The sequence below is a fragment of the Phyllobates terribilis genome, unplaced genomic scaffold (assembly GCF_046119375.1).
Source record: "Phyllobates terribilis strain yellow unplaced genomic scaffold, ASM4611937v1 Scaffold_1__5_contigs__length_1240528914, whole genome shotgun sequence".
Classification (NCBI taxonomy): domain Eukaryota; kingdom Metazoa; phylum Chordata; class Amphibia; order Anura; family Dendrobatidae; genus Phyllobates; species Phyllobates terribilis.
This window is the reverse complement of record NW_027362761.1, coordinates 235,351,753-235,362,466: the sequence shown is the minus strand read 5'-3', so window position 1 is coordinate 235,362,466 and position 10,714 is coordinate 235,351,753.

Sequence of the window (10,714 nt, the reverse complement as noted above, 5' to 3'; positions counted from 1 at the left end):
ATAATAATTCTAGGGCACAGTGGGGTGCAGTCTTCAAGGTTTACTCACAGTTTTCAGACTCCCGACTACCAGGACCAGGGTAACCTCCCACGCCGTCCTGTGTTTACCAAGGTAGGGGATCAGCAAACTCCCAGGTGTTTCAGGAGTACATAACGGGACCCCATTCTGTGTGCCTTCCTCGGTCGTCTTCCTGCGCTGGCTCTCACCCTCCTGCCCTGCGCCTCGCAACCAGTGTCCCAAGCCGGCAACCTTGGATCTTGGCGGGCAACCTGCAGTCCCCTGAATCCTATGTGGCTACCTTTTTAGCGATGTAGTTGCTGTTGTTAGTAGCTGCACCCTGAAAGTACAGAAGCCTCCGGTTTCTAGCTGAGCCTTGTAGTTCTCCACTAGTTAGGGGCCAGTCCCCTTTGCAGCCTGATCCGTCCACGTTCCTGCAGATTCGGGCGCACGGGTGGCTTCCGCACTCGCCGTGCCCCTGGGATCCCCTCTGTTCCTCTTGGAGCCTTCCTTCTGCTCCCGTCCTCTCTCAGTCTGTCCTCCTGGGCCTCTCACTCTAGGCCCGCTCCTTCCTCCTCTCCTCCTGAGCAGAGCTCCTACAGAGCTCCTGCTCCCAACTCTCTCTCTCTCTCAGACTGACCCGACTGTCTCCTACAAGATGGTTCCCTTTTTATACTCCTACTCAAGTGCTCCCGTCCTGCTTCCTCCACCCACACCCACTACATGGTTCCCCCTCTCTTGGTTCCCCCCACTTCCAACCAGGGACAGGGCTCAGCATAAGCCAGTGCATTTTGCCCCGCCTGCTGGTCTGGAATGGTGTAGTGTTGGATGCAGGTGGGTGGGTCCCGGGCAGTACTCCATCCTTACCTGAGAGTGGGATACCACACCTCTGGGTGAGATGCAGTACCTCTGTGGCGACTAAACCCGCAGGGGCGCCACATACCCCCCTGGTAAAACACAGCACGTCCGCGGGCTGGAACAGTGAAAACAAGGTATTTTAGACATACAAAAATTTTAGATGCATTCACATAGAAGAACAGTCACAACTTTTTCTTCCCTTTATGGGAGGCACATTTTCTTAAACGTTACTGGTTTCTATTAACATATAAAACATTATAAAAGCATTTTCAATAACATTCTTCTTCACATATAAAACATTTTTCATATAAAACAATTTTCAGCTCGATACAGTGAGATCCATAACCGAGTGTCCATCTCACTGGATAAGGTGCAACATGAGCAACATGAGGGACCCGTCCGAAAACCCTCAACGTAGGCCCTGGGCGTGGCTGCAGGGCATAGGTGATCCAGCTGTTGGACCACATCTTCGGCCACGCCAAACAAGTTTTTGTTCTGCGGTCTGTATAAAACCAATAAGAAGCACTTTAAGAAGTGCAAACTATTTACAGTTAAAAGTTTTTGGCTGCTCACTGTCCTCAGCCTAACAGTTTTTATACCCTTACCGGGTAATTATATAAGTGCACAACCTTTCAACCTCACTCAAACAATGATGTACTGTGGCGCCCTGCTGTGCATTAGTGCCACAGGTCCTAGAGGGGTGCATGGACGGATTCCTCCACAAGAGGCCCTCACAGCAAACACACACCTCCACCTTCCACCGCAGACCACCAGAGGGAGCCCGTTAGGGATATAAAAAGGGAAGGTGGAGCTAGGCAGTCAGTTCCTCTGGACAGTTCAGCAAGTACAGGTCTGAATACAGAGTCAAGCACAGTCTTGAGAACAGAGTTCTAAGTGCAAGTTCCTCTAGTGAGAAAGCCTAGAGAAGAGCTCAGGTTAGTGAGCCCAAGGTGTGCCGACGCCATAAGAGCGGTGAAGAGTAGCGAGGCCTACTGCCAGTGGGAAGCCTAGTGAGGGCCCGAGCGTGGCCGAAGGCAAGTGGAGTAAGCGAGCTACATAGGGGGCAGAGGAGCTTAACCAGCTCACCCCATAACCATATACCGGACACCGGGTCCGTGTCTGCAAGGATTTCTAGGACCAGCAGAAACAACCGGAACCCCTGGCGAACTACATGTCCCAGGTTCACCAGAAGCTGATACGTACCAGAGCCAGGAGTCACGGAGGCCCCGCAAGCAGGGAGAGTGACCTACAACAGAAGGCCCTACCACAAGGTCAGCCGGTGCAAGACAGAGACTAGTTAGGCCTGGCTCCAGGCGGGTCATAAACTTATCAGGAAAAGTTAAGAAACAGGAGGCCCTACACCCGCTCACTGGGGAGAGTCCTGATATGCACCCCTCACCCTACAGTGCTCCGGATTGTGCCTTGAATACCACCAGTAAAAGGTACAGAATTGACTATCGTGACTGTCCCTGTTCTTGCTCTGACCCGGCTGGGTCTCCTCTGTCCTGCATCCCTGCATTCCCTCTACCTACGCTACCCTGAGGCCCAGCTCCACCTGTGGGGAGCTGCGCCATCTTAGCTGCCGGAACACCGGCCTCAGAGGACTGCTGCAGCGCTGGTGGTCCTCACCAGAAACCGCAGGTGGCGTCACGAACATTCCCCTTTCCCAAATAAACTTTCCCCCCTTTTCTTTCAAGAGTGACCCCAGGGTACGGGCCCGGGAACCGGCCACCGCGGTATCCCCCAGCACCGTTAGCTAGGCCCGGGCGCCGAGTCGCCCCCATCCCCTGGGCGCGTCATCTCCCTTCCGGGTAACTATATACAGATCAGTTTTTACAATGGGAGTTCAATAGTGGTGCTTCCTCCTGGGAGACACCTGTCTTGCATAGGCTGGGCCAGTCGAGTCATCAGCCTTGGACTGCAGAGGCATGTTCTCCTCCTCCTCCACTACCCTGTGCACATGGAGGGCATACCACCCGCGCTCTCCCTTATGCCGGGTATAGGTGACACGGTCACCAGGGTACAGGTCTCTGCCAGGATGTCCTTTCTGGAGGTGGGACTCCACGTCCCTCCTGTTGACAAAGAGATCCTTTGCTACTTGTGGTTCTCTGATGAAGCCCCACCCGGCTTCCAGGTCAAACTTCACGACAGTCCCTTCTGCACAGGGACTGGGTGTGGCCGCCTTGGTCTTGCGGGCTCGGGTTTTAGCTGCCATGTTGCGGGCCTCCATCCGTTCCCATCTTTCTTGCCACTACCGGCGCTCTGCGTTTAGCTTCCGGAGCTCCCGCTCACATTGTTCCTCCCTCCTGAGGGCCTCGGTCTCCGTCTCCCTCGGGAACCCCATGAGGTTACCCTCTGGGTTGTCCCACCGGTACGCTTCTCCTCCCTGGCAGGCAACCGGGGGCGCGGGCGTGGGTACTAGAGGGCCTCTGCTGGTCCTCGTGCTTGGCTGACCAGTCCCACGCAGAGCGCCCGTACACCCATGCGGGTGCAGGGAAAGAAGGTTCCTGCAGGGGGCCCAGAAGCAAGTTGTCGCTGCAGGCGCCCGGGGAAGGAGGTTCCGGAAAAGGGCCCAGGAGCCAGTTGGCGTGGTAAGTGCCCGGGGGAAGGGGCTCCGGTAACGGGCCCAAGAGCAGGTCAGTGACACGCCCCCTGGGCCGTGGGGTACTCGGTAGCCGGGCCGGTCGGTGCTGGGGGATGTCACGGTGCTTGTGACGCAGTCCGTGACCCAGGGCGGTCAATAAAAGGGGAAAAGTAAAAGGGGAATAAAGTTTATGTAGATAATGTTCGTGACGCAACCTGTGGTATGCGGCTATATAGAGAAGCTGCTGTGGTGCAGATCCTCTGGAACTGATGGTGATGCAGCAGAGTTGGTTCAGCTCTCCACAGGCAGAGCTTAGCTCCAGGGCAGGAAATAGTGATGTTATGAGGTAGATGTTGTTGGTGCTGTGTAGTGCAGGGCTGGTGATGGCGCAGCAATAATTCTAGGACACAGTGCGGTGCAGTCTTCAAGGTTTACTCACAGTTGTTCAGACTCCAGGTTACCAGCGCCAGTGTAACCTCCCGCGTCGTCCTGCGTTCACCAAGGAAGGAGTTCAGCAATCTATCAAGTATCTCAGGAGTATTTAAACGGGACCCCGTTCTATGTGCCTTCCTTGGCCGTCTTCCTGTGCTGGCTCTCACCCTTCTGCCCTGCGCCTCACAATCAGTGTCCCAAGCCAGCAGCCTCGGATCTTGTCGGGCGATGTGCAGTCACCTGAATCCTATGCGGACCTCTTTTCGCCTATATAATTGTGGTATTGGGCAGCTGCACCTTGAAAGTACAGTCGCCTCCGGTTTTCTAGCTGAGCCTTGTTGTTCTCCACTAGTTAGGGGCCGGTCCCCTCTGCGGCTTGAACCCTCCACTCCGTGTAGATTCGGGCGCACGGGTGGCTTCCTGCACTTCTCGTGCCCCTAAGATCCCCTCTGTTTCTCTTGGAGCCTTCCTTCTGCTCCTGTCCTCTCTCAGTCTGTCCTCCTGGCCTCTCAGACTAGGCCTGATCCTTCCTCCTCTCCTCCTGAGCAGAGCTCCTACAGAGTTCCTACGTCCAGACTGACCTGTCTCCTGTCTCCTTCAAGATGATTCCCTTCTTATACTCCTACTGAAGGTGCTTCCCTTTATTCTACTTCCTCCACCTACACCCACTACATGGTTCCCCCCACTTCCAACCAGGCACAGGGCTCAGCATTAAGCCAGTGCATCTTGCCCCGCCTGCTGGTCTGGAATGGTGTAGTGTTGGATGCAGGTGGGTGGGTCCCGGGCAGTACTCCCTCCTTACCTGAGAGTGGGATACCACACCTCTGGGTGAGATGCAGTACCTATGTGGCGACTGAACCCGCAGGGGCGCCACATCAGCGCTGCCAGCACCCGGGGTAGGGGCACCGCCATTACCTTCTGCTGCCGCTGCTCCAGCACTGCTTGGTACCTCCTGGTCCAGGAGGCTCTGCCGGGGCTGGGGTGCTGCTGGTGGCATGCAGCGCTGACTTCTGCTGGATCAGCAACTTCTCCAAGAGTTCGGCTCTCCAGATGGTAACGGCAGCCTGCTGGGCCTCCTTCACCCGCCAGCCCAGCTCCTGTACCTCATCGCGGATGAAGCTCGTATCCTCCAGGGACAATTGAGATAATACCCCTTCCAGGTTGAGGGGTGCAGTTGCAGGCTGCAGGCCACGAGCCGGAGTCACAGGTTGGTCTCCCTCCATTGTGCCTGCAGGGTGCGGTCTGTCTGCACTGCTGGAGACTCCACCCTGTCTCCAAGGTTTCTCTTCTCCTCTCGCCTTTCTGGGGCGGTTCCATGGCTGCTTGCTGTCAGCCACACCTGAAGGCGGTTTCCTCAGACTGATGGACACGTCTAGGTATATGGCCACAAGTGCATGGGGCGGGCTGCGCTTTTGGCGGCATTCTGGGACCCGGCCCACGATGGGAGGTTCCTTGTTGTCCTTGATAACGCACATAATGGCGCCCGTTCTTCTGGGGCAAGCGCCACATTCAGTTTACAACACAGTCTCTAAGCGCACAATACCGGTTATAACAGGTTGGTTCATATCCTGTTCGTGACGCCAAGTATGACGCGCCCCCTGGGCCGTGGGCTACTCGGTGCTGGGCCGGTCGGTGCAGGGGATGTCACAGTGGCAGTGACCCTGTCCGTGACCCAGGGCGGTCAATAAAAGGGGATTATAGTTTATTTATAGTTTAATGTTCGTGACGCCACCTGTGGTATGCGGCTATATGGAGCTGCCGCTGCGGTGCAGATCCTCTGGAACTGATGGTGACGCAGCAGAGTTGGTTCAGATCTCCAAAATTAGAGCTAAGCTCCAGAGTGGTGCAGTGAAGATTAATGAGGTAGATGTTGCTGTGCAGTGTAGTGCAGGGGATGGCGCAGATAATAATTCTAGGACACAGTGGGGTGCAGTCTTCAAGGTTTACTCACAGTTGTCAGACTCCAGGCTACCAGGACCAGGGTAACTTCCCACGCCGTCCTGTGTTTACCCAGGCAGGGGTTCAGCAAACTCCCAGGTGTTTCAGGAGTACATAATGGGACCCCATTCTGTGTGCCTTCCTCGGTCGCCTTCCTGCGCTGGCTCTCACCCTCCTGCCCTGCGCCTTGCAACCAGTGTCCCAAGCCGGCAACCTCGGATCTTGGGGTGCAACCTGCAGTCCCCTGAATCCTATGTGGCTACCTTTTTAGCGATGTAGTTGCAGTTGTGAGCAGCTGCACCCTGAAAGTACTGAAGCTTCCGGTTTCTAGCTGAACCTTGTAGTTCTCCACTAGTTAGGGGCCGGTCCCCTTTGCGGCCTGATCCCTCCACGTTCCTGCAGATTCGGCGCACGGGTGGCTTCCGCACTCGCCGTGCCCCTGGAATCCCCTCTGTTCCTCTTGGAGCCTTCCTTCTGCTCCCGTCCTCTCTCAGTCTGTCCTCCTGGGCCTCTCACTCTAGGCCCGCTCCTTCCTCCTCTCCTCCTGAGCAGAGCTCCTGCTCCCAACACTCTCTCTCTCTCTCTCTCTCTCTCTCTCTCTCAGACTGACCCGACTGTCTCCTACAAGATGGTTCCCTTTTTATACTCCTACTCAAGTGCTCCCCTGTCCTGCTTCCTCCACCCACACCCAATACATGGTTCCCCCTCTCTTGGTTCCTCCCACTTCCAACCAGGGACAGGGCTCAGCATAAGCCAGCGCATTTTGCCCCGCCTGCTGGTCTGGAATGGTGTAGTGTTGGATGCAGGTGGGTGGGTCCCAGGCAGTACTCCATCCTTACCTGAGAGTGGGATACCACACCTCTGGGTGAGATGCAGTACCTCTGTGGCGACTGAACCCGCAGGGGCGCCACATCTGCATCGTACATTTCCCCGGAGATTCGCAAAAAAAGGCGTATGTTTTTTTTGTGTAAAAAAGGGACATTTTATTGGGGCCTCTCCTTCGATTCCTAAGCAAAGGGAAACTCGATTAACCCTTGGTAGTCTGAAGTTGGATAAGCAAGGTGTGCATTTATCGTCAACCTGCAGTTCCCGGTTTGTCCTGACAGCAGAGGTGTTGCTAGAGAGCAAAACCAAGAAAATTTCTGTTTGCTGACAGTGGAGCTGGAGTCAACATGGTTGATGCTGAGTTTGTGGGAACTCATGGTCTTGCTTGCTGTACTTTAGCTAAGCCTATTCCCATCTTCGCCATGAACTCAGCGCCACTTGCACAGTAAGCTCTAACTCTGATTGTACATAATGTAAAACTGAGGGTGGGGTCGGTTCATTGTGAGATAATCACTTGCTATGTCCTGGACGGTCTTCCCACACCAATTGTTTTGGGCCTACCCTGGTTGGTGAAACATAATCCGTTGTTGGATTAGCAAACCAGAGAGGTTGAATGGGGAGATTACTGCCATGAGAACTATTTAGATGTTTAGATGTTTCCCTTTCTACAGTCTCTACGGCAATCTTACCTGCCTTTCTGTCTGGTTTTCAGGATGTTTTTTCTGAGAGGGGGTGTCAGAATTTGCCTCCTCATTGTGCATATAACTGTCCTATTAACCTGACCCCCGGAGCTAAACTAACAAAATCCAGACTATATAATCTTTCTGGCTCTGAGAGACAAGCCATGAAGGATTTCATTGCGGAAAGTCTGGAGAAGGGACATACCCTCTTCCTCTGATTCCAGATTTGTTCAGCCAGGTTGGGGGAGCTAAGATATTCTCCAAGTTGCAGGAGGTGGCAGCTTTGGGGGTACCTGCGTTGTCATCTTCAGGTTTTCAGATGGATCCGGAGAAGATCCGTGTGGGCCTTGATTGGGACCGTCCCGAGAACCTGGAGGCTCTACAACGTTTTATGGGCTTTACTAATTTCTACCAGAAATTCATCCAAAATTATTCAGTAACTGTGAAACCCCTTACTGACATGACTAGGAAGGGGTCTGATTTTTCCAAATGGTCGGAGGCCTCCCTACAGGCTTTTTCCTCCGTAAAGAACTATTTTGCCACGGTATACTCAATCAACCCGATGTTTCCCAACCCTTTATTGTGGAAGCTCATGCGTCGGAGGTGGGGGTTGGGGCTGTGTTGTCTCAGGGTCCGTCCACTGGTAAATGCCGTCTATGCGCTTTCTTTTCTAAGAAATTGTCTTCAGCTGAGAGAAATTATAACGTAGGTAATAGGGAACTAGGGCGTTCGAAGAATGGCGACATTGGTTGGAGGGGGCTGTCCATCCTATTACTGTTATTACTGAACATAAGAACCTGTCATATCTTCAATCAGCTAAACATCTCAACCCTAGGCAAGCTAGATGGTCTCTGTTTTGTACTAGGTTCAATTTTGTTGTCACTTTTTGTCCAGGGGTCAAAAATGTCAAGGCTGATGCTTTATTCCGGAGCTTCCCTGGTAGTGGTGACCATGAGAACCCTGCCCTAATATTACAGAAGGGGGTGGTCATTTTGGCATTGTACCCTGAACTGGAGGGTGAGGTGTTGGAGGCTCAGGGGGACGCCCCTGCCTCCTGCCCTTCAGGAAGGTTATTTGTACCATCTAATCTGCGCAGCAAAGTAATTAAGGAACATCACAACTCTGTGCTTGCTGGTCATCCAGGTGGTAAGGCAACCGCGGACCTCCTCTCTCGTCGTTTTTGGTGGCAGGAGTTGCATCGGGATGTAGTTGAACACGTATCTGCTTGTAGTATTTGCTTGCATTCTAAAGTATCGCATACCTGTCCGCATCAATCAGAATTTGGAGACCTACAGTACAGACCAAAAGTTTGGACACACCTTCTCATTTAAAGATTTTTCTGTATTTTCATGACTTGAAAATTGTACATTCACACTGAAGGCATCAAAACTATGAATTAACACATGTGGAATTATATACTTAATAAAAAAGTGTGAAACAACTGAAAATATGTCTTATATTCTAGGTTCTTCAAAGTAGCCACCTTTTGCTTTGATGACTGCTTTGCACACTCTTGGCATTCTCTTGATGAGCTTCAAGAGGTAGTCACCGGAAATGGTCTTCCAACAATCTTAAAGGAGTTCCTAGAGATGCTTAGCACTTGTTGGCCCTTTTGCCTTCACTCTGCGGTCCAGCTCACCCCAAACCATCTCGATTGAGTTTAGGTCTGGTGACTATGGAGGCCAGGTCATCTGGCGTAGCACCCCATCACTCTCCTTCTTGGTCAAATAGCCCTTACAGAGCCTGGAGGTGTGTTTGGGGTCATTGTCCTGTTGAAAAATAAATGATGGTCCAACTAAATGCAAAACTGATGGAATAGCATGCCGCTGCAAGATGCTGTGGTATCCATGCTGGTTCAGTATACTTTCAATTTTGAATAAATCCCCAACAGTGTCACCAGCAAAGCACCCCCACACCATCACACCTTCTCCTCCATGCTTCACGGTGGGAACCAGGCATGTAGAGTCCATCCGTTCACCTTTTCTGCATCGCACAAAGACACGGTGGTTGGAACCAAAGATCTCAAATTTGGACTCATCAGACCAAAGCACAGATATCCACTGGTCTAATGTCCATTCCTTGTGTTCTTTAGCCCAAACAAGTCTCTTCTGCTTGTTGCCTGTCCTTAGCAGTGGTTTCCTAGCAGCTATTTTACCATGAAAGCCTGCTACACAAAGTCTCCTCTTAACAGTTGTTGTAGAGATGTGTCTGCTGCTAGAACTCTGTGTGGCATTGACCTGGTCTCTAATCTGAGCTGCTGTTAACCTGCGATTTCTGAGGCTGGTGACTCGGATAAACTTATCCTCAGAAGCAGAGGTGACTCTTGGTCTTCCTTTCCTGGGGCGGTCCTCATGTGAGCCAGTTTCTTTGTAGCGCTTGATGGTTTTTGCAACTGCACTTGGGGACACATTCAAAGTTTGCCCAATTTTTCGGACTGACTGACCTTCATTTGTTAAAGTAATGATGGCCACTCATTTTTCTTTACTTAGCTTCTTTTTTCTTGCCATAATACAAATTCTAACAGTCTATTCAGTAATACTATCAGCTGTGTATCCACCAGACTTCTGCACAACACAACTGATGGTCCCAACCCCATTTATAAGGCAAGAAATTCCACTTATTAAACCTGACAGGGTACACCTGTGAAGTGAAAACCATTTCCAGTGACTACCTCTTGAAGCTCATCAAGAGAATACCAAGAGTGTGCAAGGCAGTCATCAAAGCAAAAGGTGGCTACTTTGAAGAACCTAGAATATAAGACATATTTTCAGTTGTTTCACACATTTTTGTTAAGTGTATAATTCCACATGTGTTAATTCATAGTTTTGATGCCTTCAGTGTGAATGTACAATTTTCAAAGTCATGAAAATACAGAAAAATCTTTAAATGAAAAGGTGTGTCCAAACTTTTGGTCTGTACTGTACCTCAGGTGTTTTGTCTCCGAAAATCAGGAGGATTGGGCATCCTACTTACTTCTGGCAGAATTTGCCATTAATAATCATCGTCAAGAATCCACTGGCAGGTCTTCGTTCTTTGGTTACCACCCACAGTTTGGTACTTTTAATGGGGGAGGAGTTTTGTGAGTTCCTGAGGAGGAACGTTTTGCTTCTTCGCTCTCCCCGGTATGGCGGGAGGTTCTGAGTAATTTGAAGATCCCTTATTCACTGAGTGAATAAGGGCTTTTTGCCAGAAACGCGTTGGATCTCACTGAATAAGGGCTTTTTGCCAGAAACGCGTTGAGATGTATTCCGAACCTGTATGATCTTTTAAATTATTTTGTAATAAATTGAGGATTTTAATTATTTTTGGGACTGACCAAAATTATTTTCTTATGTGAAGCCGTAAGTCACGGCTACTGGTTGGAGACCCAGAACATTGTAAGACGGACTGAGTCATATAA